The sequence below is a fragment of the Tenrec ecaudatus genome, chromosome 1 (assembly GCF_050624435.1).
Source record: "Tenrec ecaudatus isolate mTenEca1 chromosome 1, mTenEca1.hap1, whole genome shotgun sequence".
NCBI classification, from domain to species: domain Eukaryota; kingdom Metazoa; phylum Chordata; class Mammalia; order Afrosoricida; family Tenrecidae; genus Tenrec; species Tenrec ecaudatus.
In genome coordinates, this window is record NC_134530.1 from 172,881,456 (window position 1) to 172,908,929 (window position 27,474).

The 27,474-nt window shown below is 39.6% G+C and overlaps 1 protein-coding gene and 1 pseudogene across 2 annotated transcripts in view; both read left to right on the forward strand.

Annotated features, from left to right (window-relative positions):
• ATF6 (activating transcription factor 6) overlaps positions 1-27,474 on the forward strand; it is a 235,030-nt gene that overhangs the window by 131,265 nt on the left and 76,291 nt on the right. The window lies entirely within an intron of this gene.
• On the forward strand, positions 17,805-19,099 carry LOC142437175 (proteasome activator complex subunit 3 pseudogene; annotated as a pseudogene).

The window sequence follows — 27,474 nt, forward strand, 5'->3', positions numbered from 1 at the left end:
ACTTTCTTTTTTATTAAGGTTTTTCTCTGTTTTATTTAGTTATTCTTATTGTTGTTTTTAGAGGTGGTGGTTTATTTTTCCATGTAGAAAATCCAGGATAGGTAAATTTATAGAGATAATAACTGGGTCAATAGTTTCCTAGAGGCATAACAGATATGAGGAGGGTGGGGGATGGGGAACTATCAACAATGAGCACAATAAAGAAGAAAATGTTCTGAAATTGATTGTAATGATTGTATAACTCTTATAAATATGATTGAACTGTTGAATTATGTAATATGTGAATTATATAGCAATAAAACTGTTAAGAGAGTGAGAAAAAGGTGGATAGACCATTTTAGTTTAATTTTTGTAGAGATAATTTTTTTTCTCATAAAGCAGTCCGCAGTTATAAACATCTGATTTATGGACAACTCCTACTTGCCCTTTATTTTTTAACTGGGGAGGAGATAGAACTAAGAACCACTCATTTTAATGAAGACTTTATCTTGAGGACATAATTAAACTTTATTGTCACCACCTAGGTACCCTATTTATCTTACAGAAGAGCTAATACAGAGAATGTTACAGAGAGGATAGCAAACATCTTGAAGGATTGGAACTAACTTTGACAAAGAAAACTTTCTTTTAAGTCATCATAAAACTGTTCAAATAAAAAAGTAATGGAAGGAAGAAGAAAAGAGAGAGGGAGACCAACGGAGATTTCAGATTGAACACAATCCTACTGTTTCATGCAATGCATTCAGCCCTGGCCAGAGTGTAACAAAATGGAAACAGGACTCCTGTGTTAACAAAATTCCCACTTGAGCACACTGTGCACACCTTGGTGCCAAGCACACTAACACTCCCCTAATGCTTCCAACTCAACTGTTTCCCAGGCTGTTGCGCCTGCCAAAGCGAAGGAGCATGACAATCTCCTCAATCCAGTCTTTGTCCTCAAAACTAAACGGATTGCCGTGCAGTTGATTCCAACTCATAACGACCAGAAAGCCCATCTTTCTCCTGAGTCTGTGCCCTACTCATCCTTTCCTGTTAGGTAAATTTGCTTGAGTTTTTTTTTTCTTCCTTGAGTTTTTAATCTATTGAGCCAACTCCTCCAAACCCACTGTTGCCAAGTGGATTCCTATTCAGAGCAGCCTGCAGAACTGCTCCCTGGGGTTTCCGAGACTGTAAATCTTTATGGGAGCAGACTGCCTCAACCGTCTCCCAAGGCGTGGCTGGCGGGTTCTAACCACTGACTTTTTGGGTTTGTAACCCAATGCTTAATCCACTGTCCCATCTGAGCTCTTGAACCAACACCTTCGTTTTCTTCACAGTCATCTTCATTTGCTGCACATGCACTTTTTAGATTCATGAAAAAGCTTTGAGCCTTTTTTCCACTCACTAAACCCAAAATCACACCTACTACTGTTGACTCAACTCCAACTGACAGCAACCCTCTAAGACAGAGTAGAACTGTAGCAACCCTATAAGGCTGTAAATCTTTACTGAAGCAGACTGCTGCATCTTTCCCATGGAGTGACTGACTGGTGGGTTTAAACTTCTGACCTTGGCAGTCAAGCACCTTAACCACACCACCACCAGAACTCCTTTTTAAAGGAAGGTTGAGCCTTAATGTGGCATATTGTAGGTTATGTGTTGGGCTACTGACTTGCAAATCCATCAGCCTTTCAGAGTGAGATAGATGAGGCTTTCTATAAAGCTTTGCCGCCTTGGAAACCCACAGGGTCAGTTCTGTCTTGCCCTATAGGGTCCCTATTAGTCAGAATCCACTTGATGGCAGTGAGTGAAAGTAATGCTCCCAAGAACTGTATGCACCTGGTCCACCTTACCGACAAATTCAAAAAAGCAGAGTTGGGAGCAGATCTTGTTTGTAATGTGGAACAGCCTGTACAGTGCACAAGTCAGAAGACTAGGAAGCTAGCCTATTAAATAACTCTTTTTTCATTTACTTTTTGCCATCAAGCTGATTCTGACTCATAGCAACCCACGTGTGAGACAGAGTAGAGCCAAGCTCCATAAAGTTTATCTATTAAATAATTATTAGTCCAACCCATATTTACTACAGATTTTTATGATTATTAAAATTCTATGATAAAAATTAAAGTCACAATCTGAACTTATGGAGGAAGCAATTATTAGAATTAGGAAAAACTGATGATTTCTGCCCTAACTCAGAATTAAGGTCTTAAACACTCATCTCATGCGTTACCCACCCAGATGCAGTGATGTGCTCATTTTGGACTCTGATTTAGCTTTTGACACCATCTGCAAGTCAGAACATTGACACTTGGTTGGTTTTTCCTGAAAAAACTCCTACTAACTGTGTGATACTTAGTTTAAGCCATCGCCGCTGATAACCTATAAAGAGCATTTTATAGATGGGCTTTAGGATTTTTCCAATTCATAGTATGGAAACATGCTGGAAGCTCTGCAGGGCGGAAGGTAGGAGTGCAGTATATAGCCAGTTATGTAATTGCATGTCTAATATGTCGTTTCTCTGCATGCCCAAGGGACTATCTCTTTTTTTAGTCACCAGGTAATAATTAGGTACCTCGGCTTATACTCGGGTCAGCTTTATATTCAAGTATATATGATATATTTCCAATAATATCACTGGGAATTAGAAATATATTGGATAATTCAAATTTCTGGCTTTATAGTAGATGGTGCTGTCATTTATTGAGAAAAAAGATGTAGAGAGGTTAATAGTCTTGGGGTGAAAATTGGGAAGTATTTTTACAAACATTAAGTTTGAAATGCCTGTGGGGTTCTGATGCATGTTGGCTTGTGAATTTGAGTTTGGTGTGATGAACAATCTGAGATAAGAAGGTGAATTTGGGAATTGTCTATTTACATCTGTAAACTTATAATAATGTGATTTTATAGAGAGACTGTGTAGAGGGCGAGGAGAGACCAGACTGAATTAAAGAGTTGGATTAAAGAAGTTTGGGTCAACAAAGGAGACCAGAAAGGTAGGAAGAAAGTTAGGATACCAAGACAGGAGAGAGGAAGGAGTGATTGACTCTTGAATACCACTGACGGGGCCAGCTAAAACCTCGAAAACCAAACTCACGGACTCGCATCAATTCTGGCACACAGCGACCCTGTAGGACAGAGAGAAACTGTCCCTGAGGGTTTCTGAGGCTGTACGTCTTTACAAGAGTAGAAAGATGCTGGTGGTGTCTGAACTTGCAGTTAGCAGTCTGCCACTTAACCCTCTCCACTACCAGGTAATGTGAAGGTAATCATCCACTGGATGTATCAGCGTAAAAGTCATTGGTATCCTTGACAAGAACTCTTTAGTGGACATGGGGAAATAGAAGTTCGATTAGGCGGTGATGACTGTGAAACTCTTGAGGATTTTGCCTATGAAAGAGAATAGAGAAAAGAGGATTTTTGAAATCCTAAATAACAGTCTTATTTTAAAGGAATGAAGCAGCAGATAGGAGTAAGGAAATAAAGGCTTTGGGGAGAGGGGAAAGGATGAAATTCGGATAGAAGGGGAACATTGCTCTGTGGTAGAAGGTGGAGCCTGTCTTCTCTCAGGGAGAGGGCCCTCTTCCTAGGGAGGAGGCTTGACACCAGGGAGAGAAGAAAGCACTAGCAGTTTGCCCAGTGGAGTGCAATGTCCTGTCCTCTGCTGAGAGTGAGGATGTTGGCATAAGGCTGGGAAATCTGAGAGGTGAGAGGAGCAGGTACGAATGAGTTGTCAGCAAGTGAAATCTCTGTAGCTGGGTGCCAGGGCTCAGATAACAACTTAAACAAAGCACGGCCTCTACCCTCGTTTTTAATCTAGCAAAGAAAGAAAAAAAAAGGTAGTGATAATTGAGGTAAATCGAGCGTGGTGACAACACACTAACTCGTCCAGGGGACTGGGATGAGCTGTCCAGTGTAGGGAAGGAACGTTCCTGGGCTTAGACCCACCTTACTGAGCTTTTCCTAAATCTTCGCTCATGGGGACAATATAATAGAAGGTGTGAGAGACACAACTGTGTTAGTACAACTTACACAGCAGGTCGTTTTCTCTCTGGTGACAGCATCAGGCATCTTTGAAGAAGTAGTAGTAGTAGTAGTAGTAGTAGTATTTAGTCTCCTTAAAAAAATAAGCAAATGTATTGGGCCATAAGACACATCATACAATTCAGTCGTAATCATACTGAGCAGAATTGTACAATCGCTACCACAGTCAGTTGTAGAGCATTCTCTTCTCGCTTGTACTTCTTGTTATTAGACCCCCATTTCCGCCAGCCTCCCTAGCTGTATTCTTAAGAAACCATTAATCTAGTTACGGTCTCTGTAGATTCACCAACCTGCATTTCCCATACCAGAAGACATACAAAAGCAAAAATAAAAAGAGTCAAAAAAGCTAACAACAATAACCAGATAAAACAGAGAAAAACCTCAGTTGAGCAGAAAACAAAATATTTGAAACTGGAACAACTTTAAAATGGGTCACAATCTTTGAAATCTTCAGCCTTCTGGAATCTGTCCAGGTGCTGTGAGGAAATGTGCCAATGCCTTGGCCGTGCCCCCTTCCTTCTCTCTTTATTCTTTCCCTCACAGTTGCCATCGGTTCTGGCTGCTGGAAGCTAGGACATGTACAGGGATTTGTAGCTTCAACCTCATAATATTACTTGGTTTTGGTTTGGTTTTTCATTTTGGCATGTTCTCTGACACTTTCAAAATAAGTCAGCTTTAATGTGGTGCTGTTGCAGTCGGGAGTATTTTGCCAGTAAGCATTCATCTGGGATTCCTGTCATCTCTCCTTCTGAGGAGTTAACCTTCATAGCAGCCAGGGAAGGCTCTGATTCTTTTACTATAAAAACTAAGCCTTGCAGCTTCTTTGAATTTACTTCATTGATCTATGAGGCAAAGATTTATTCTTTAACAATAGTTTATCATTAAAATTGATAGTGAAAACTTACATGCTTTATTGTGTTGTGTTACACACATAGGTTAACCTATGTGTGTAACACAACACAATAAAGGCTGCCTCTGGATCCCAAGTAGCAGCTAGAATGTATTCCTCTCAAATGCTACATGTTTTTATTTCTTTTTTAAGATGAATGTTGGTGGGTTTTTTTTTAATAGCCGTATTGAGGCTATGGAAAGAAAAATCTGATTAAGTCTACTGGAATTAAAAGATTTATTGCATGAAAAATTTTAGAACAGGGTGATTCTTCTCCAAAGAGATGAGCTTGTCACAATACAATTTCTCCAAGGGGAAATTTAAATCGATTACTTGCTATTCACTTGGCTGGTAAAAGGTAGACTATCTAAGAAGGCTTTTATTTAGATTGATTTGTTAAGTTTGTATGTCTGCATTGTGTAGGTTAGATATGGCTTATCTAATTATTTACAACTGGGTCCCTTCTAATTTTGCTATACTAAAATGCCTGGCATAACTTTCCCCAGAACTGTCTTTATTGTGACTGTTACGTTTCTGGCAAGGGTTAAGTCTGGAGTCCGGCAGCTGCTTCTACCAGAAGTTCTGTTTCAGTCTTGTAACTGACATGCAGTACAGTACATGTGTTTAACCCCGCTTTTGATAAGTGTTGACACATGCATACTTCCGTGAACCGCCCCCCCCCAAGTCCAGCATATCTGTCCCTTGCAAACGTTTTATGCTTTCTCTTATCCTTTTGTGACCCTTCCCTGTCTGCTCTCCCCATTGCTAGGTGACTACTCATCTACTTTCATTTACTAAAAACTGGTTTACATTTTGTAGAATTTAATATAAAGGAACCTTACATTGTATAAGGGTTTTTTTTTTCCTTTCAGCTCAGTTATTCTGAGATTTACCCATGTTGTTGCTTTTGCCAGTGGTTCATTCCTCTTAATTGCTGAGTAATATTTCATTGTATGGATATAACACAATTTGTTTAGCCACTTATTTGTGTTGGACACTTGGGTTGTTTCTGTTTGGGGTTACTGCAAATAAAGCTATGGTGAATATTTATGTAAACTATTTGTAGAATCTATACTCTCATTTCTTTGGGGGAAATACCTAGGAATTGTATTGCTGGCTTATGAGGTAGGTATACGTCTAACCTTTTAAGAGACTCTAAGGTGGTTGTTCCATTTTACAGAGCTACCAGCAGGATATGCTTTTCCAGTTACACCACAGACTCATACAAACTTGATGTGGGTAGTCATTTTCATTTTAGCCATTCAAATATATATGGAAGGAGTCTTCAAACCAAAAATCCCCAGACTCACGGGCATCAAGTCCATGCCAACTCATAGCAGCTCTGCTACAACAGAGCCAAACATGGCCCCTTTCTGGGCCACCTTCACCATTGTTCTTATTTTGAGCCTATTGTTGCAGCCACTGCGTCCATCCATCTCATAAAGGGCCTTCCTCTTTTGAACTCTCCCTCTTTTTTATCAAGCATGATGCCCTTCTTTAGGGATTGGTCTTTCCTGACAACATGTCCAAAGTCCATGAGATGAAATTCTGCCATCTTTGCCTCTCAAGAGTTTTCAGCCTGTATTTCTTCCAAGACAGATGTTTGTTCTTTTCACAGGCCATGATACTTTCAATATTCTTTATCAGAACCACAGTTCAAATACATAGATTTTTCTTCAGTCTTTCTCATTCAGTGTCCAACTTTCGCATGTATATGAGGCTATTGAATATGCCATGGCGTAGTCCTCAACATGACATCCACTTTAAGAGGTCTTGAGCCGCAGATTTATCCAAATGCAGTGTGTCATTTGATCTCTTGACTGCTGCTTCCCTGAACATTGATTGTGGACCCACCACTTGTCTGTGTGTTGTACTGGGGTGACTTGTGTGTTGCTGTGATGCTGAAGGCTATGTCACTGGTACTTCAAATACCAGCAGGGTCACCCAAAATGAACAGGTTTCAGCAGAGCTTCCAGACTCAGAAGAGACTATGAACAAGAAATAAGTGGAATTAACCACTGAAGACCTTAATTTTCCTAGTAACTAATAATATTGAACTTTTTTCATGTGTTTTTTCCCATTCATACATCATTACAAGTGAAATACATATTAAAATTTATGCCCACTTTTTAGAGTTGTTTGTTGGTCCTACCAACCCTGTGTTCAACTGTCCCATCCCTGCAATCCTTGCTGTGCTTGAGCCAGTGTGTCAGTCCATCTCCTTGAGAGGTTCCTCTTTTTCTCTGACTCTCTGTTTCACTAAGCCTGATGTCCTTCCCAAGAACTACTCCATCCTGATATGATTGCACGTCCAGGGGGTGAGGGATGAAGTCTCTCCATCCAAGCGGATTCTGACAGTACTTCTTCCCAGACAGATTTGTTCATTCTCTGGCAGCCCCACAATACTTTCAATATTTTTCACTAACCCCAAAATTTAGAGGCATTAATTCTTCTTCAGTCTTCCTTCTTTGTCTAGCATATGAAGTGATTGAAAATTCTATGGTTTGCGACAGAGGATGATGGAAGATATGGAAAAATAATCTATAACTTATCAAGGTTTCATGAAGGAGGGCGAGTGGGGAGAGAGGAGGAAGAACTGGGGAGCTGATATCGGGCTCAAGTGGGAAGAGAATGCTTTGAAAATTATGATGGCAGCATATGTGCAAATGTGCTTGACACACTGGAGGAATGTATGGGTTGTGATAAGAGACGTAAAAGCCCCCAATAAAAGTATTCCAGAAAAAAAAAGAAAATTCAATGATTTGGGGTCAATTGTACCGTAGTCCTTAAAGGGACACCTTTGCTTTTTATAGCTGTTCAGAAAGGTCTTTTGCAACAAATTTTCCCAATGTAGTATTTAATTTGATTCCCTGACTCCTGCTTCCATTAGTGCACATTCTCGATCCAAATAAGATGAAATACTGGGTAACTTGAGTCATTTGCCCTTTTCTCATGATGGCCCAGGATTTTTGTCTTCTTTATGTTGAGGTACAATCCATACTGAAGACCAAAGTCTTGGATCTTTATCAGTAATGCCTTAAGTCTTCATCACTTTCAGCATGCAAGGGCTGTGACCTCTGCATATCACAGGTTGTTAATGAATCTTCCTCTAATCCTGTTTCATGTAGTCTAGATTCTTTAGATTATTACTCTGCATAAAATTGAATAAATATATTGAAATTATATAGCTGAAACACACCTTTCTTGGTTTTAAACTACATAATATTCTGTTCAAACTTCTGCCAGGTAGCTTGTTTACAGGTTCCACTTGAGCATAATTAATTGTTCTGGAATTCTCATTTTCAATTTTATCCATAATTAAAACAGAGTCATTAAAATTCAAGTAAATATCTTCTGGTATTCTCTACTTTCAGTTAAGATCTGTCTGATAGCAGTCTATCCCTTGTTACTTGTCCTTTTAAAATCTGGTTTGAATTTCTGGCAGTTCCCTGTCGATGTACTACTGCAATCAGTTGTAAATTATATTCAGAATAATTTTATTTGCATGTGATGTTAATGATAATTTCCACATTATGTTGAATCATCTTTCTTTGTAACGGGCACAAATATGGATCTCTTCCAGGTGGCTGGCCAGACAAATGATCACTTCCACTGTTGCATCTGTTTGTTGAAACAATTCATTTGGTATTAGTTAATTCCTACAGCTTGATTTTTATTTTATTTTTTTTTAGCCATTGCCTTCAGTGCAGGCTTGAACTTATTCTTCGACTACCATGGGTTATTGATTAATGCCATTGTGAAATGGTTCCATGTCAACTAGTCTTTTTGGTACAGCAACTCCTTTTGATACTGCCTAAATCATTCCCTATCTTGTTCTTAAATCCAAAACCCACTGCTGTTGTGTCGTAGTCACTCTACGTAGGGTCTCTGAGACTGTGCATATTTGTAGGACCAGACAACTTCATCTTTGTCTCATGGAGTGGCTGGTGGTTTAAATTGCCTACCATGTGGCTAGCAATCCAATGCTAGGGACCTTCAACATTTCAACTCAAGACTTGAATTTCTGCTTCAGGTCTTTCAGTTTGAAAAGGCTAAATGTTTTTCTCTTTTGGTTTTCTAATTCCAGATCTTTGCACATTTCATTATCACACGTTGTTAACTTTTGAAATCTCCCTCTTGGACTCTCTTGCTTCACTGTTTCTTCCTTTTGCTTTCGGCATTCTAGTCAAGAGCAAGTTGCAGAGCCTCCTCTGACATCCATGCTGGTGTTTTCTCCCTTTAATGGTGTTTGCTTTCTTCATGAATTATATCTTCGAGGTCACCCCAACAACTCATTGGTGTTAAATCATTAGTAGTCAGTGCATCACATCGATTCTTGAATAGTCTCTGAATGGTAAAGTGCCTCCAATGAGTGAAATGTCTGTTAAAATACTTGTCCATTTTTAAAATTTGGGTTGTTTGCTTTCTAAAATGTGAGTTTTGAAAGTTCTCTATATATTCTGGATGATGTTATTTTTGTTGTGTGCTGTCAAGTCAATTGTCATTCTTTGCAACCCTATGTACCAGAATAAAATTGCCTCCTTAGGGTTCCTAGGTAGTGATCGTGAAGGGAGCAGATTGTTAGGTCTCTCCCACCCTCCCCTTCCCCGCCTTCCTCCCCAGAGTAGCAGGTGTATTTGTACTGGTGCTCCAAAACTGCTGTACTCTTATATTCTAGATACAAGTCCTGTATGTGGCATTTGATATGGTATGTCCCTCAGTCTATTATTTTTTTTCTATTTCTTGCTTTTTAAAAAATTATTCATGTTCTTTTTATTCTCATATGAACATTTTCAAAGAACACAAATGATTAATTTTGATGGATTTTAACTTATCATTTTTCATTTTATGAAGCATACTTTTGTTGGCTTAATAAGTCTTTGTCTACCCAAGGCCTCAAAGATTTTTTCCCATGCTTTTTTCTAGAAATTTTATTTTTGTGTATGGTTATGAGGTATTTGAAAGTTCTTTTCTCCTAGGATTGTTTTACCAGTGCTGTTCTCAGCTCAGATTAGGGGGAGTATAGTGTCTTCTTACACAAAATACATATTAGAAATCAAAATCAGGCTTGGTTGCTTTTTTTTTAGCAATTTGGTGCCCTTTGCCTGATCTTAAAATATAAAGCAAGGGAGACATTGCCCCTTTACTAAAATGTGAAGCATTGCTTTCATTTTGAACTGAAGTTCTAATTTTAAAAGGCGAGGGTACTAAGTCACGCCCACGCTCTTTGGAGCTGCTAGTGCCTCCTGTTGTTCATTAAAGAAAAATGTGAACTATCTTCAGGGCAGAAAACATTTTTTAAACCTTTCAAAATTTAACTTAATTACTTGAAAAACTTTATTCATACTAAATTGTGACTATTCATTTGGTTAATTTTCTGACTTATAATTTAAAAAACTTTTCAAGCTACAACCATCTACAAAGAATTATTATTTAATCAAGGGACTGAATCAAATTTACTGTCATTTGCTCAACAAAATGTGTATTAAGTAGCCATTATGCTCCAGGCTCTTCTTATTTCCAAGAATCCAAAGTGAGCCAAAAAAAAAAAAAAATAGAAAGCCCTTGCTCTTTCAATACTGGAGACAGAAACTGGAGATAGACACTAAACAAATCTATAAGTAAATACACAGCAGAACTGCATTTAAAATAGGTACTGAGAAGAGCAGTCAGAGTACAAGGACAAAGAGTAGTTGTTAATGAACATGGAGGATTTACATATTTTCAGATTGCAAGAGAGACTTTCTTTGGCTTGTTTTTTAAAAATGTGCCTTTGACGATTTCTGTTGTCGGTGAAATTTAAGTAAATTCGAATTTCTTTGGTATCTATGTTGTACACTAGTGGAAGAATGTTTCCCCGGCAGGAGGAATAAGGAATTGTAGATGGGAGTGTCTGTGGAAGAATAAGCTCTTTGGTGAACCACTGCTTCCTTTGAGCAGTGAAATCTGCAGCTCATGAAATTTGTAATTCTGGAGGGTTTTGAACCAGCCCCTAAAGAGCCTGTTGATAGAGCACTGAGTTACAGATTATTATTCAGCTGTGGAAGTTTCATGCTTAGGCAGTTTCTTACATCTTCCTCTCTCAGTCTGTTGAAATCTTGTATTTTTGCCAAATAAAACAAACTCCATACTAATAAGAAGCTATAAATAAACAGTAGGAGCATGAGTCAGAGCCAACACCCCCCTTAGTCCTGGTGTGTGTACCTCTCTGGTGCTCCCTGAGCCATGTTGCAGGAATATGTAGTACTGCATGGCAACCGCTCTACAGACAAACCCAGTCCTTTAAACTCCAAAACTCGCTGCCATCCAGTCGATGCTGACGTGCAGCGACCCAGTTTTTTCAGTGAGGGCTGTTTGTTTCAGAGCTAAGTATGAGTATAACTCATGCGCGTCTGGTGCATTACCAGACTGGAAAGCAGAATATGAAACTCTGTGTTGTTGGGTTGGAGGAAAAAAATAAATATATATTTCTTACCTTCCTTGAGAAATTCCTAGGGTGGTTCAGTCCAAAAGACTCCTACTTTCCAAATGGACTTTGTTTTTATTATATAGCACATTTCAGCAAAATTTTCAGAAGAGGAAAAGGCAAGTTTCTTGATAGCCCTATCTTTTCTGTTAGTCAGGTACTGCCTGATAAAATGCTATCCTGGTTTACTTCATTAGTCCATTATTGACTCACTGTTCATTGACCGCCCACTGTACCAGGCACTGTTTTGCTGTATAGCATATAAAGATGAATATGATGACATCCTTGCCCTTGAGGAGTGTAATATAGTGGAGAAAAGTGAGTTGTAAATCCAGAGTCCCGGCACTGGAGGAACTGTAAAGGGGTGATATGCACAATACTCTGATATTACAAATAAACTGCTACTCTTGATGACATCTTTACCGGTGTAGCTGTTTGAGATGTACATGTTACAGCATGATTTAACGCCTACCTGGAGCACTGACTTCTTAGAGGAAGGAGGACTGTTTCAGAGGAACCACTAGGGTTGGTTATAGAAGGGTGAGTAAGGTAAAGGGTAGGAGGGAGATGGGGCAGTGTGGCATTTGACACAGAGGTGACTATGCCTTTTAAGGGGTGCATGAGAACTGTTGGAATGTACAGTAGGTTCTGGGAGACAAATACTGGAAGGTCCAGATCAGGAAAGAATTTGTGGATCATGCTTAAGGAATTTGGTGTTTACCCTGTAGAAGATGGAAATGTAATTAGACATGCATTTCAGGAATATAATTCTATAATTGTGTGCACTGTGTCTCTCACACTTGAGCTATATATCCTCATTAAAAGAAGAAATTCCCCAGCATTGAGCTATTATAAAATGTTTATTAAGAACATATAAACATAAGCTGTGTTAGGGATATTCTATACTTCTAATGCTACAACCAAAATAAATATATAAACTAAATATAAATAAAATTATAAAATAATCGCATCTAAATCAATAATGATGTATGGAATAGGTTGATTTTTGTTTTGTTCTTTCACAAGGTGAGGGCGATAAGGACTACCATGGTGCCGTTACTGTAACACTTTAAGTATTTCCACGAGCTTGAGTTCTGTAAGGCGCTCTGGGCTGCACAGGGGGCTGTGAATTGAGCTACAAACCACAAGGCTCGTTCCTGTAAAGATGTAAAGTCTCAGAAACCCAAAGGGGCACTTGTACTCTGTCCTATAGGGTCACTGTGAGTCAGATCGACCGTATGAGATTGAGTCCTGTGTGATAACTTAATTCTTCCTCTGGTTTTCTCTTTTGAGCCACCCAGAAACCTTTATTCTGTTTGATTTAACAATTGTTTTGGGGAGCAGAGAAAGGATAATCTTATCCAGTAGACTTCTTTCTCTGTGCTCAATTAAAGTCATGGTACTTGGTATAATCATAATTATAAAATATATAATTGCCACCCCACTCAGACTGACTTTTGTTGTAAGATGATCTAAACTATGTATCCATTACTTTGTCATCAACAAAAGAAATACTTATAAGGAACAGTTGCCCTCCTATTTGAAAAATACCAAGCTCGTTGTTATGTTGTTCATCAGTAAACAGGAAGACATCCGTCTCTTAGATGGAGAACCACTGGCCATGCAGCTTAAAAAGTTAAAACTCAAAGACCTAGAGATTATGGGTTTTTGTTGTTAAAATCAATGATCTTAAGGACTCTTGAGTGCAGGTGCCATTGTTTCTAAGATATACAATCATGAAATTGATTGCATAAAATAATATGAACCTGATGAATAAATGTATGGAATACATAGTTATTGCCAGGACTCCTTGATGGTGCAAATGGTTAGTGTATGCCGTTGCGAACCAAAAGCTGAGCAGCTATCTGAATCCACCTAGAGGTGACTCAGAAGAAAGGCCTGGTGACCTACTTCTCAAAACTCAGCCCTGTGGAGCACAGGCTCTGCTTAGGAGTGCACTTCCTAGCCAAGGTAGTCAATCAACATTTTGCTTACTTCACCTATCGCTTCTTAGATATAATCTCTAAATACTTATCATTCAAGGAAGATATTTAGAAAATTACATATATTCAGTTCCAAAGCACAAATAGCACAATTACTAAACTACAAGATAGTGAATAAGAACATTGCCTCTTGGCTGGTTGGTTTGGAATTCATAGTTCTGGCCAACTTTCAGAGAATCAAGGGAGATTTTGGAATGCTGACAAATCTCCATCCATAATAGTCAATAATTATTGAGTAGTTACTATGGTCAAGCCAATGTACTAAAACTTTTTATATATCTTAACTAATTTAACTCTCAAAGCAACCTTTATGAGATGAAGAACAGAGAAGCTAAATAGCATTTTTTCTTTATTTTGTTTTTTATTGTATTTTTCTGGTAATCATTTTATTGGGGGCTCATACAACTCTTATCACAATCCATACATACATACATTGTGTCAAGCACATTTGTTGAGGCTAAATAACTTAATAAGGGTCAAACAGCTAGTAAGTGGCAAGGCTAGGATTTGACCCTGCAGGATGAGTCCATAATCTTAACTACATTGCCACTCTTCTTCACTTAAAGGCACGCACACATGTTAAATTTGGATCCAAGTTCTGGAGATGTTGAATTAATAAGTACCCTTGACACAGGCACACTGAATGTCTCTGCATGTCTTATTTCTGTACCCCTATTACAGCCAACTAGGAGGAAGAATAAAGGAAGAGCAAGTACTGTTGACCTTCGACATTGCCTCCGTAATGACATTGCAATACTAAGACTGTGTGTGTTGGTGTGAATACTCTAAAGAATGAAAAGTAGTTTAGGATGTCCACAGCAAGTGTTTACAAATGATACATGAGGTTATTAGTGCTAGGTAACTTAAAATCAATTACAACTCAGAGATGAGGATTTTATATTAGGGGATAAATATCCAACAAACAACAACAACCAAAACCACCTGAGACTGTAACTATGGGATGAAAAGTCTCATCTCTCGTGAGGGGTGCCTGGTAGGTTCCAGTGGCACACCTTGCAGTCAGCAGCACAATGTATGAGCACCACACCACCAGGGCTCCTACACATTTAAGCCGACCTCGAGTTGAATCCCATTGGTTGTATTCCTCTTAACTTTTGGAGATAGAAATCCATGAAAAATGAACTTTAAAGGATTAATTCTCAACCCCTATTAGGGTTAAATTTATATACAATATTTGATAGAATAACAGTTGCCTAACGTCATTCCGTAAGAGAGACTCACATCTTGGACCACAGAATCCCTTTTTCATGGGGGCTAATCTTGGAGTTGGGAGATATTTCAAGGATAAATCAGTCTAGAAGTCTTAGATATTCTTAAAAGAAGAGAGATGTCAGCTAGTAGCATCAGTACACGATGAGCCCTGCTGAGCTGTGTACAAGGGGACATTGAGCTGAATAAGACCGTACTCGACACAGCTCTCCCTGGGGTGCTCAGTGTCATTTCATGGGTCAGATCAAGGCACGCGAATGCATAAAGACAATTGTAAAACAACTGCTGATTGTTGTTGAGTGTTGGGGGAAGACAAATGAGGTGTGGTTATTTTCCTATCAACTCTCACAAACAGGAAAGATTATGAATAAATAAAGCTTACTTCACGCTAGGAAATAGGGCAACTGAAGCCCCTAAGGATTTCTGTATTCTCTCATTAGAAAACTAAAGAAAATAATTTCATATAAATGGCTATATTAAAGTTTCTTAACATATGTGGAAAGAAACTACCCCACCTCTTTAAAAGAGCTACTAGAACTATTTACACTATGAAAAGAACTATTGTTAAATGGTAAACCACTGAACTTTTAAAACTATAAGTATATAAAAGGAAATTTCTGTATTAATTCTGAAGTAATAAAGAAAATGGGGGAGATTATAGATCTATTATAAGATTATATTTTACTTTTTTGTTTTGTAGTCATAAATTTCCCAAGCTTGAATGTAAATATGTCTGTGTAAAAATATGTGTGCTCTATATATAATTCCTCTCTTGGAAGAGACTTAATTCACATGTAATTAGAAATTATTAAGGGAACACACACACACACACACACACTTCATTGAGGCATACTTTCTCATTTAGATAATGGCCCCAGTCTCTAATTTCTTTTTCAAATCCATCTTCAACACTCAAAGCAATGTATGTGTATATTTTATCCCCCGCCTAAATTCCTTTATGGGCTTTTAATAATCCAATCTCCTAATGCAGAGACGCTGGCTAGGTGAAGACGAATGTGGCACCAGCATTGCATTAGGTAGATCTGCTGCACAAGACCTCTTTTAAAGTGTTGGAAAGCAAGACTGTTACTTCGCAGCCTAAGGTGAACCTGACCCAAACCTTGGTATTTTCAGTCATCTCATATGCATGTGAAAGTTGGACACTGAATAAGGAAGACCAAAGAGGAATCGATACATTTGAATTATGGTGCTGGCAAGAATATTTTAAAGTACCATGGACTGCCCAAAGAACAAACAAATCTTTTAGAAATAAGTACAAGATGCTCCTTAGAAGCCAGGATGGTGAGACTTCATCAGGAGAGACCAGTCCCTGACGGAGGACATCATGCTTGGTAAATAAAGTGGAGCGGCAATGGGAAGAAGGAAAACCTTGAGCAAGATGGATTGCCACTGTGGCTGCAACAATGGGCTCAAACCTAAACACCAGTGCGAGGACGGCACAGGAGCGGGCAGCATGCTCGTCTGTTGTACAGAGGGTGCTCTGGGGCAGAGCTGACCTACAGCAACAACGTCGGTCAGAAAAGACTCGACGGCAGCGGGCTGTGTTTTGTTTTGTGGTTTTTTGTTTTCTTAGTGCTAAATATTGTTAACTTGAGCACAATTTAAACTGCTAGTGTGGAGTACAGTTATCTTTATGTAGGGCATGTGTCGTTGATGTTATGCTGCACTGCTCAGAGCCCTCTTCAGGAGTTGACGTGTCTCTAACTCGGGACAATTCTGCAGGACTTGGGCCCCTGAGGCTTTTCTTAAGATTCTTTTGCAGTCCACCTTCTCCCTCTTTCTGTCCCCCGCCCCCCTTCCACAGGCGATCCAAGTCTCTTCCCCGGGAAAGCTTTTGTAAGCCAGCGCTGAATTTGCTTGCTGGGGAACTCAACCTGTAGCATCATGCTTACCTTGCTGCTGCTTTCCTCTCAGTTCTAGATTATATGAAGTATGGTTAGCGAAAATCTTACTTTTTCAAAATCATTTCACTAGACATGTATTAACTATCTTTTCATGCCAAGCATTGTGCTAGATGCAATAGAAACACTCCAATACTTTGCCCTGCCCTGAAAGAATTTACCATCTAACTGAAACATATAGCACTATATTGTAGAATTTTAGAATAATACTTTTTGAAATAACGCTAATACATGGTTCATTGCATAATGTGCAAAGATCAAAAAGAGAGCATTTCAAGGGCCTCACAAGGGCTACAAACAAGGATAAAATAAGACTGTAGAATTTATTTCATAATTCTTAAAATCTTACAGGAAAAGATAGGTTTTATACTTTACATTTTGAAAGAATTTCATACTTAATAAACAGAGTAATGTTAAGCTCCCATACTGCCTTTATGCCAATTGATTAATTTTAAACATCCCTGTGCTTTATTACTCTCTTCATACACGTAATGGTTTTCTGACCTGCCTGAGAATAAGTTAAATACATCGTGTCCCTTTATCCCATAATGTGTTTCCTAAAAACAAGGATAATTTCCTATGTAAGTTATCAAATTCATGAAGTTTGACCTTATACTTTATATTCCATGTTCAAATTTTGTTAAGGATGTTTTAAGACAAGGCGTAGAATTTAAGATTTTTAAGAAATTGTGTTGCAAAGTAAGCCCACTCACTCCCACACACTCACATTGAGCCCTTGCTGAGTGACCCTATAGGACAGGATAGAAATGCCCCTGTGAATTTCCAAGGCTGTAACCCTGTACCAGAGTAGAAAACCCTTTCTCCTGCCAAGTGGCTGGTGGTTTTGAACTGCTGACTCTGAGGATTGCAGCCCAAAGCATAACCACCGTGCCTCCAGGGATCCTATGGAGGTAAGCCCTCTAGACGCTCTCAAAAGTCTGCTAATTTGATGAAACTACCACAGTGAAGTGAACCATTACTGAATACATAAGCTCTCCCCAGATGTCAGCCTTGCTCCGAAGAGCCCATTTTGTAGAGTGCCTTCCAAAAACAGAGAGCGTGTCCTGGATTCAGGGATTGTGGATCCAGGGATCGTTCAGCCATACAGTGCTTCTGTTTATTAAATTCCTTGGAATTGCCTGCCTGTCTTGCTCTGGCTTGCCGCTCGCCAGGCCGGCTCCAGCAGCTATCGCTGGCATGGCATCCCGTGAGACAGGCACCGGAAGCCTGCCTGGGCGTCCTGCCGCGCGCACCCGGAGCCTGCGGAACGCCGTTTCCAGCGTGGCACAGCCGGAGCTGTTGGGAGTTGGTGACAGCAGAGGCCCAAGCCAAGGAGGAGGATACCGGTTCTTGTGTGCCGCCCGTAGAGGCCATGGCGTCCCCGCCCAAACTGGAGCCGGACGTTCAGGGGAAAGTGGCCTCGTTTCGGGCCCGCATTGCCCGAGAGGCCGAGGACCTGGTGTCCACCTTCTTCCCGCAGAAACTGTCCGAGCTGGACAGTCGCGTTCAGGAGCTCCGCCTGCAAGACCTGTCCAGGATCCGATCGGTGCCGGCTCCGGAGCAGCCTGCTGCCCCGGATACCATGGGGGATGGGCCCAAGTGGGACCCGCAGGCCCTGCGGAGCCAGTCTCCCAGCAGGACCCCTGCGCTGCCATGGGGCGAGCGACAGCTTCTCAGGAGCAACCAGCATCTGGTGGAGCTGATTGAGCAGGTCAAGCCCGAGCTCGAGCTGCTGAGAGAGAAATGCAGCACGGTCCGCATGTGGGTGCAGCTGCTGATCCCCAAGGTGGAGGATGGCAACAACTTCGGAGTGTCGATCCAGGAGGACACGGTGGAGCAGCTGTGGACGGTGGAGAGCACGGCTGCCTCCTACCTGCGCCGCTTCTCCACCTACTACAGCACCCGGGCCAAGCTGGTGTCCAAGATCGTCAAGTACCCGCAGGTGGAAGATTACCGCCGCACCGTGGCCGAGGTCGACGAAAACGAGTACCTGAGCGTGCGCCAGATTTTACTGCACGTCCGCAACCAGTATGCCACCTTGCATGACGTAATCCTCAAAAACATCGAGAAGATTAAGACCCCTCGGAGCACCAACACTGACAACCTGTACTGAGAGCCTTGCGCCACCGCACGGCCAACAGGACTTGAGCAGGCTGTTTCAGGCGGCCAGAAGGCTGGTTAGTAATGACTCTACGGGCGAAACGACTGGAAATGTGTGTTTCTGGTTAACTTGAATCTCAGACAGTTTATCCTTAAATATAAGCTTTTATTTGCTTTTCCATTGGAGGACAGAATGGGGGTAAAAGGTGGTCAGGCCAGCCAAAGAGAAACGACTGCCATTTGTAAAAGCAGCTTTGTAGAGAAATGCTAGTCAAGGTTTCTTTATTGTGACGTGGGTGACATTGCGTGGCTTCAGGTGTGAGCTGCAAACAGCCACCCCAAACAGTAAAGGTTGGAAGTAAGTTGAATGTGGCATTTTCCTACCGTTCTGCTCTACGTTACTTCATTCAAACCTCAGAAATGCTTCTTTCCACCATCACTTGTGTTTTGCAAGGAAAGGCATGTGAAGGGATGTGCTCGGGTCACCGAAATAAAACTTGGTTGTAACATTTTATGATGGCCTAAGTGTGCTTATCTGAACTCCATTTGCAGGCATATAATTTCCATTTTCCTCAGTTGTACTCATGGCCTTGCTGTTTTCCCAGCTCTGATGTGTAAGAAAAAGGAACACACAAAGAGCATTAGGCCTCCGTTGTTCTAAGGAAGTGGACATCTACGCCTCCCTTACAACAAAGAAGAATCTTTGGAAACAACTTCCTTGTGCAACCTTCCACCATCTCAGTATCTTCCAGTTTTTCGTGACACGTAGTCCAGTAGGTTTTTTATGTGCCCATTTATCTCATGACAAACAAACCCACTGTTAGCGTGTCAATCTCAATTCATAGCGGCCTTATATATATCGTCTTTCTGAGGCTGTAAATCTTTATGGACACAGACAGTCTCAGCTCTTCTCTCGAAGTGCCTGGTGGATTTGAGCCACCAACCTTGATTGGGGTTAGAAGCCCAAAGCTTACCAACTGTCTGCCACTAGGGTTTCTTTTAGACCTTGCTAAATCAAATTTAATTTTACATTTATTCCCCCAAACCTACCCCTCACCCCATATTCAAAAAAACAAAAATTTTTTCTTTCTCTCACATAATATATTTAAAAAATCATTTTATCAGGGGCTCATACAGCTCATTACAATCCATACATACATCCATTGTGTCAAGCACATTTGTATATTGTTGTCATCATCGTTTTCAAAACATTTTCTTTCCACTTGAGCCATTGGTATCAGCTCTTCATTTTTCCCCTCCCTCCCCTGCCTCCCTCCCTCACGAACCCTTGATAATTTATAAATTGTAATTTTTTTCCTTACACTCTCTGATGTCTCCCTTCACCCACTTTTCTGTTGTCCATCCCCAAGGGTGGAAGTTATATGTATATCATTGGTTCCCCCTTTGCTCCCCGACTTTCCCCTTATCTTCCTCCTGATATCGCTACTCATTATTGTCGAATAATATTTTTTATTGACATATCTTACTCATTCCAATATGTCCCTTCCCTTCCCATACAGTTTTGTTGTTCAGTCCCATTGGTTGGGCTATACAATCATCAGTGCTGTCAACTCCCTCCCCCCAACTCACTCTCACTTATATCAGAACATTCACTTTCTATTTGAGCCCTTGGTAACACCTCTTCTTTTTTTCCCTCCATCCCTCCCTCCCATTCGTGACCCCTTGATAATTTATAAATTGTAATTTTTTTCCTTACACTCTCTGACGTCTCCCTTCACCCATGTTTCTGTTGTTCATCCCCCTAGCAGGGTGTGTGTGTGTGTTTTACATCAATTATTGCGGTCCTCTTCTCCTTCCCCCTCTTTCTTCCCTCTACTCTCCTGGTATTGCTAATCCCATTTCTGTTCTTGGGGGGTTTATCTGACCTGGATTCTGTGTGTCATGAGCTCTTACCTGTCTCAGTATACATGCTCCAGTCTAGCCAGAACTGAAAGGACTGGGGTCATGACGGTGGGGGATGAGGAACTCTCCCCCACTGCTGGTGGTTGTGTAGATACGTACAGCCACTGTGGAAAGCCATCTGGTGATATTTAAAGTAAATGGAAATTGAGTTGCCTATGACCCAGCAGACCCTCTACTGGGCATATACCCAGAAGAGGTAAGAAATAGACCTCGGCCAGTCGTCTGCGTTCCAATGTTTATTGCGGCAAAATTCACAATCACAAAGAATTGGAACAACCTAAATTTCCATCGATAGACCAGTGGACTAGAAAACTGGCACATACACACAATGGAGTACTATGCATCACTAAAAAAGTACTGGTGATCACATTAAGCACATCGTCTCATGGGAAGGGTTGGAGGAAATCATGCTAAGTGAAGTTAGCCAATCACCAAAGGACAACAAGTACAACATGAGTCCACTGAGGTGTAAGTATAATCAGTACAGTAGGTATAGAAGAAAAGCCACTTATGAGTTACTTTTTGACATCTTTTTATTTATAGGCTAATGTCCTTTTATTCCTGTTTCTGTGCATAGTTGATAACTAGCCCCCACCCCTGCCCCCCATTCAACTAACTGGGCTGTGCCTTGAATCCTTGTGTTGTTTTGGAGACTGTACTTATAGTTCTCCTCACTTAGCAACTTTTTATTATCTGACATTTCACATCTATGACAATAGTAAAAGATCTACCCAAGTATTTTGTGCACTAATGGGGTACTTCCAGCAGTAATAAGCACCAACGTGACCTGATGTGGCCACCCTCCACCTCTACATGATGCCAGTTTTTACATAATGATCGCTCTTTGGAACCTAGCGCTAAGTGAAGAGTGGGCATATAAGCTATGATCCTAACTTTCTCATCTCTTTTATAGTAGCAATTGCATGTAACCAATTATTTCTCAAATTGAGTTTCTATGGGGAAATGATAAAAAATTAATTTATTTTTTGTGAATAAGGAGAATATATTTCCACTGAAATGTGTTCTCCATTTAACACAGGACTCTGTGAAACAAAGTAAGCATATACGAGTATAATATTTATCATTAAAATTTATTTGTTGCCCTACTTTCCCCCACCTCCCTTTTGCACTATGTGTAAAGTATATCTGTATACTATCTGTAAAGCATAGAGTAAGAGACTTCTTTGTTAAAATGAAAACCACCTGAAGATCTTGCTATATGTAGGGTTAAAAACGGAATAATTTTGTCAATTTCAATGGACACTTTTATTTTAGCAGTTTTATTGGCATGTAATTCACAAACTATACAACTCAATAATTCAGTCATATTAAGAAGAGTTGTATAATTATCACCATAATTTTAGAATATTTTCTTGTCTTCATAGTTATTAGTGCTTTAATAGACACACTTATCTCCTCCCTTTCTATGTACTTAACTTCCCCATGTAATCAATGAAATCACTTATGAATGAGCCTTTTTTTGAGTGGCTTCTCATCAGTAGTGGGTTTTGATTGTAAAGTAGGATGATTCTTTATTGTACAGACTGTACTCTAAAGGCTTCTGTAAAAACACTTGCTATTTAACAAGACTGGGTTTATTTATTTATTTTTGGTGGTGGTTGTTGTTCCCTAAGGCAATAGTGATGTCCACTGAAGATCTTTTTAGTTGGTGTCTATCTGTTCAGGGAGTGCATTTCTTTTGCTTTTTTCATTTTTCTTATCTGCGTGAGAAATATGAATTATGTTGAGATGTAATGCTTTGTTTTAATCACCTGCGTTCTTACATTTTCTATAGTTACAGCTAGTGAATCTTATACTTGGGCCTCTCCTTACTGAAATTGATGTGAATATTTTTCTATTTTATATAGAATAGAAAAGTACTACTTTAAAATTATTTAATTGAAAATGTATTTTCAAGATAAGCTCCAGGAAAATATATCAAGGTAAAACAAGTTCTGCTGTGAAATGTCTGAAAAGCTTGGGTCTTAATAATCTGACCTTTAAAGTAAAGCTCAATGAAGCAAAAGCAGTTATTGCCTGATAGAGAGTACTTCACATTTCCCCTCAAGAGTTCTCTTAATTCCCTTTTAAGGTCACCAAACTGATGCAGAGGCGTGCCAGAACCGGCTTTCAGCCCACACCATTTATCAGGCACGGAAGTACTCAAGTATGCAATGCACAAGGGCAGGAACTCCAAATACTGCTTATGCTTTGACCCATCATTCATTAGCTACAGTTTACATCACCCTGTATTCTTAAACTGGCAAACTTTGTGATACATTAGAATAAATTATCTCAAATACCCATGCATGCTTCTTACTAAGAAAAACATGACCTTTTTTCAGCTAAAGGTTTTTTGGCCTTTGTATTTTTCACCCTGTTCTAACACCATTTCAAAGGCCCTGGAACTGAAATGCTTTCATAAAGTTCCTTCATGCTGTAAAAGTTTTATCTCTTTATGATTTTTCCCTTTCTTGCAAATGGTTGCAAAAATTATAATAATAAACTTTAGAAACTGATATCACAATATAGTATTTACTACAAGTCTTGTCTATTATTCATACTACAGGCTTAGAACCTCCTTTGCACCTTTTAAAAAGACAGATGAATTAAGTGTAGCTGTTGATTTTATTTTTAGAAGCACATTTTTTAATTAAACAAATTATTTTTTAATTTTATGGAACCCCCATAACTAAAATTAATCCCTCCAAACCTGCTGCCACAAAGTTGATTTTAATTCAGAGATACTTACAAAGACCTTATAGATTCATAAAGACTTATAGTCTCCAAAACCCTATCAGTGGTTAGGAGAGCAAACCGCCTCATCTTTCTCCGGTGGAGCTTCTGGTGGGTTTGAACTGCCAGCTTTGTAGTTAGCAGCCCAGCATCTAACCCATAGCACCACAAAGACCCCTTTCAAATTTGCTAGAAACTCTTTAGTACCCTTGTTTTATAGGACTGAGTTAAAAGTACCTTTTTCATACTGTTCAAGTACTTTTACTAAACCAAATGAATTATGTAGAAGAGTTCTTTTTAAAAAATATTTTTATTGGGAGTTCTTACAGCTTTGTTTTTCTTATTTAACATTTTATTATTACTTTAAAATGTTTTTATTGGGGGTTCATACAGCTTTTTCTCATTTTTTAAACATTTTATTGTTTTATTTATTTTAAATTTATAGGGGGCTCAAAACTCTTATCGCATACCATGCATACATCCATTGTGTCAAGAACATTTGTCTATTTGCTGCCATCATCATTTTCAAAACATTTTCTTTCTACTTGAGCCCTTGGTATCAGCTCCTCATCTTCCCCATACCTCCCTCTCCCACCTCCCTTCCTAATAATCCCTTGATAATTTATACATATTTTCTTCATGTCTTACACCAACCATTTTTCTTTTGTCCGTCTGGGAGAGGGTTATATGTAGATCATTATGATTAGTTCCCCTTTTCTCCCCCCACCTTACCCTTACCTTCCTGGTATTGCTTCTCTCATTATTGATCCTGAGGGGGTTATCTGTCCTGGATTCCCTGTGTTGCGAGCTATCTGTACCAGTGTATATCCTCTGGTCTAGCCAGATTTGTAAGGCAGAATTGGGATCATGATAGTGGGGGCGGGGTGGAGGGGAGCATTAAAGAACTAGAGGAAAGTTGTTTGTTTCATCGGTGCTATACTGCACCCTGACTGGCTTGTTTCTTCCTTGTGACCCCACTGTAAATGGGTGTCCAATTGTCTACAGATGGGCATTGTGTCTCCACTCTGCACTCTCCCTCATTCACATTGATAGGATTTTTTGTTCTGGGTCTTTTATGCTTGATACCCTATCCCATCGATACCTCATGATCACACAGGTTGGTGTGCTTCTTCCTTGTGGGTTTTGTTGCTTCTCAGCTGATTGCTACTTGCTTATCCTCAAGTCTTTAAGACTCCAGACACTATATCCCTTGATAGCTGAGCACTGTCAGCTTTCTTTGCCACATTTGCTTATGCACCCATTTTGTCTTCAGTGATCATTCTGGGTGTAGTGGAGTTCTTAACAAGTGATCTCAGCCACTAATAGAAAATTGTGTAATCAATTAAAAAATGTTTCCATTTCAAAAGGACTATTTCAAAACTCAGAAACTTGAAAAACAAAAAAACCAGAAATCACTCATAATCTACTACCTTAACAAAATTATTGAAATTTAAAACAATGTGTGTATGGTTTGACATAACTGCAACATAGCATATGCATACTTTTTGTAGAGGAAAACTTTTATATTTGAATCAGGTCTAATAATACTAAAATTCCACTGACTCTGATATCCCCAAATTCAGATAGTAAATAGATAAACCCCTTTCAAACTGTGGTTATAAGTATTCTTCAAACTTCTCTCCACCCTCCACCCGCCCTGAGAATGATCTTGAGAGAGGCATCTTTACCAGAGGGAAGAAAAGACAGCTCAAGCAGCCAAGAGGATCTGTGCCCAGATCTATAGGAATGTCTAGATGCCTTTGCATTTGAGGCTTCATAATGTCCTTAACAACAAATCTGATTTTTTTATTGTCTAGTTCTTTCCCTCCAGAAACAATCACAGCACTCTGTAAAATATACCACGCTAGGCAAATATACATTTGTAAATGTCCTTTTCTTTTTATTTTAATGAATCTTAAAGTTCAATGAGCAGATTCTTTAAATCTGTGAAGCTTTGTACTTACAGCCACCCAAATTAAAAATATTTCGCTCATAAACTGGATTGAGTGCATTTTCTTACCTAGAGTGTGTCAAGTATTACTTTTGCTTATGGGTGGAAAGCTAGCAGGAGAAGTAATAGGAAATGGAATCTAGAATCAAGAGAACTAGTCTAATTTGGCCACTTATTTTAGCTTTGGCACTAATTTCCTTTACACCATTTTACAAGAGATCACATTGGAATTAGCATTTGCTTTAAATTACATTTGTTTTCAAGGCATTTTAAAATTCTTGAATATATCATTTCCAATTTAGTTTTTGATCCCTTATTTTATAGATGGAGATATTTAAACCCAGAGAGTTCTCTAGCACCACACAAGTTGTGTTTGTGATGGATTGGAAATAAACTCATCTCCCATTTCAGGTTACAGCTTCTTTCAGTGTACTGATTAATTTACCAGTAAATTAAGTTTTGTAAGAAGAAAGTTCTTCTAAAAATAGACAAACAAGTAGAATTCAACAGATTAACACCACCTTAAAATGTGGTATTTTGCCCTGTAAAATTTAAGAGACACTGAAATGTTTCTAAATGGGAATGAATATTTTACTTAATTAAAGCACATATAAAGGACCCAGAAGCACAGTCTCTACATTTATATGTTAAATGTAACTTTCTTATGTTCATTAAAAAATGCTCTTTTGAGGAGGTACCAGAAGTCCAACAACACACAACCAAATCCATGTGCAGGGGTGGCGATGTAGCGGAGACGCAAAACCCTCCTGCAGGATCATTGTGCAGTCCCCCTCAGAATGGCCACATGGAATGGATGATAAATTTTGGATGTGGTATGGCACTGATGAACCACGTAATTATCCTCTATTTCATAAACATTTCCTCCCTTTACTATTAGGTTTTTACTTGTTTTACCACATTAATCTAGTTAGATTTGCATATTTTCATTTGTATATTTAAGGTCTGTCTAGGTAAGATATATGGGATAAACAATCTGGAGGTGAAAACAACGGACTGATAGTTCCAGTGGGACATAGGAGAAGGGGAGGTGGGGAAAGGAAGTGGGTGTTAACAAACTCAGGGACAAGGGAACAATAAGTGATCCAAAATTGATAGAGAGGAGGGTGTAGGAGGCCTGGTAGGGCTTTATCAAGGGTAGTGTAACAGAGGACTTACTGAAACTGAAATGAAGGCTAAGAGAACAGTAAAAGGAAATAGAGGAAAGAACTAGGAGGCAAAGGGCATTTATAGAAGTCTAAATCCAGCATGCACATATATAAATATATTGCAATGGGGAAATAGATCTAAATGCATATATTTATAGGTTTAGTATTAAGGTAGCAGACAGATATTGGACTTCTACTTGAGTACTCCCTCAGTACAAGAACACTTTGTTACATTAAACGGCATTCCATGAGGCTCAACTTCCCAACACAATTGCTGAAGACAAAGTGGGTGCATAAGCAAATGTGAAGAAAGCTGATGGTGCCCAGCTATCAAAAGATATAGTGTCTGGGGTCTTAAAGGCTTGAAGATAACTAAGCGGCCATGTAGCTGATAAGCAACAAAGTCCCATAGAAGAAGCATACCAGATAGGGTCAGGTATCAGGCACCAAAGAACAAAAAGTCAAATCATTGTGAATGAAGGGGAGTGCAGAGTGGAGACACAAAGCCCATCTGTAGGCAACTGGACATCCCCTTACAGAAGGGTCACGGTGAGGAGATGAGCCATTCAGGGTGCAGTATAGCACCGAGGAAACATAACAACTTTCCTGTAGTTCTTTAATGCTTTCTCCCCCCAACTATCATGATCCCAATTCGACCTTACAAATCCTGCTAAACCAGAGGATGTACACCGGTACAGATAAGAACTGGAAACACAGGGAATCCAGGATAGATAAACCTCTCAGGACCAGTAATGAGGGTAGCGATACCAGGAGGGGAAGAGGAAGGTGGGGTAGAATAGGGGAACCAATCACAAGGATTTCCATACAACCTCTTCCCTGGGGGATGGGCAACAGAAAAGTGGGGAAGGGAGACATTGAACAGTGTAAGACATGACAAAATAATAATAATTTATAAATTATCAAGGTGTCACGAGGAAGGGAGGGAAAAAATGAGGCACTGATTCCAAGGGCTCAAGTAGAAAGAAAATGTTTTGAGAATGATGAGGGCAACAAATGTGCTTGACACATGGATGTATGTATGGATTGTGATCAGAGTTTTATGAG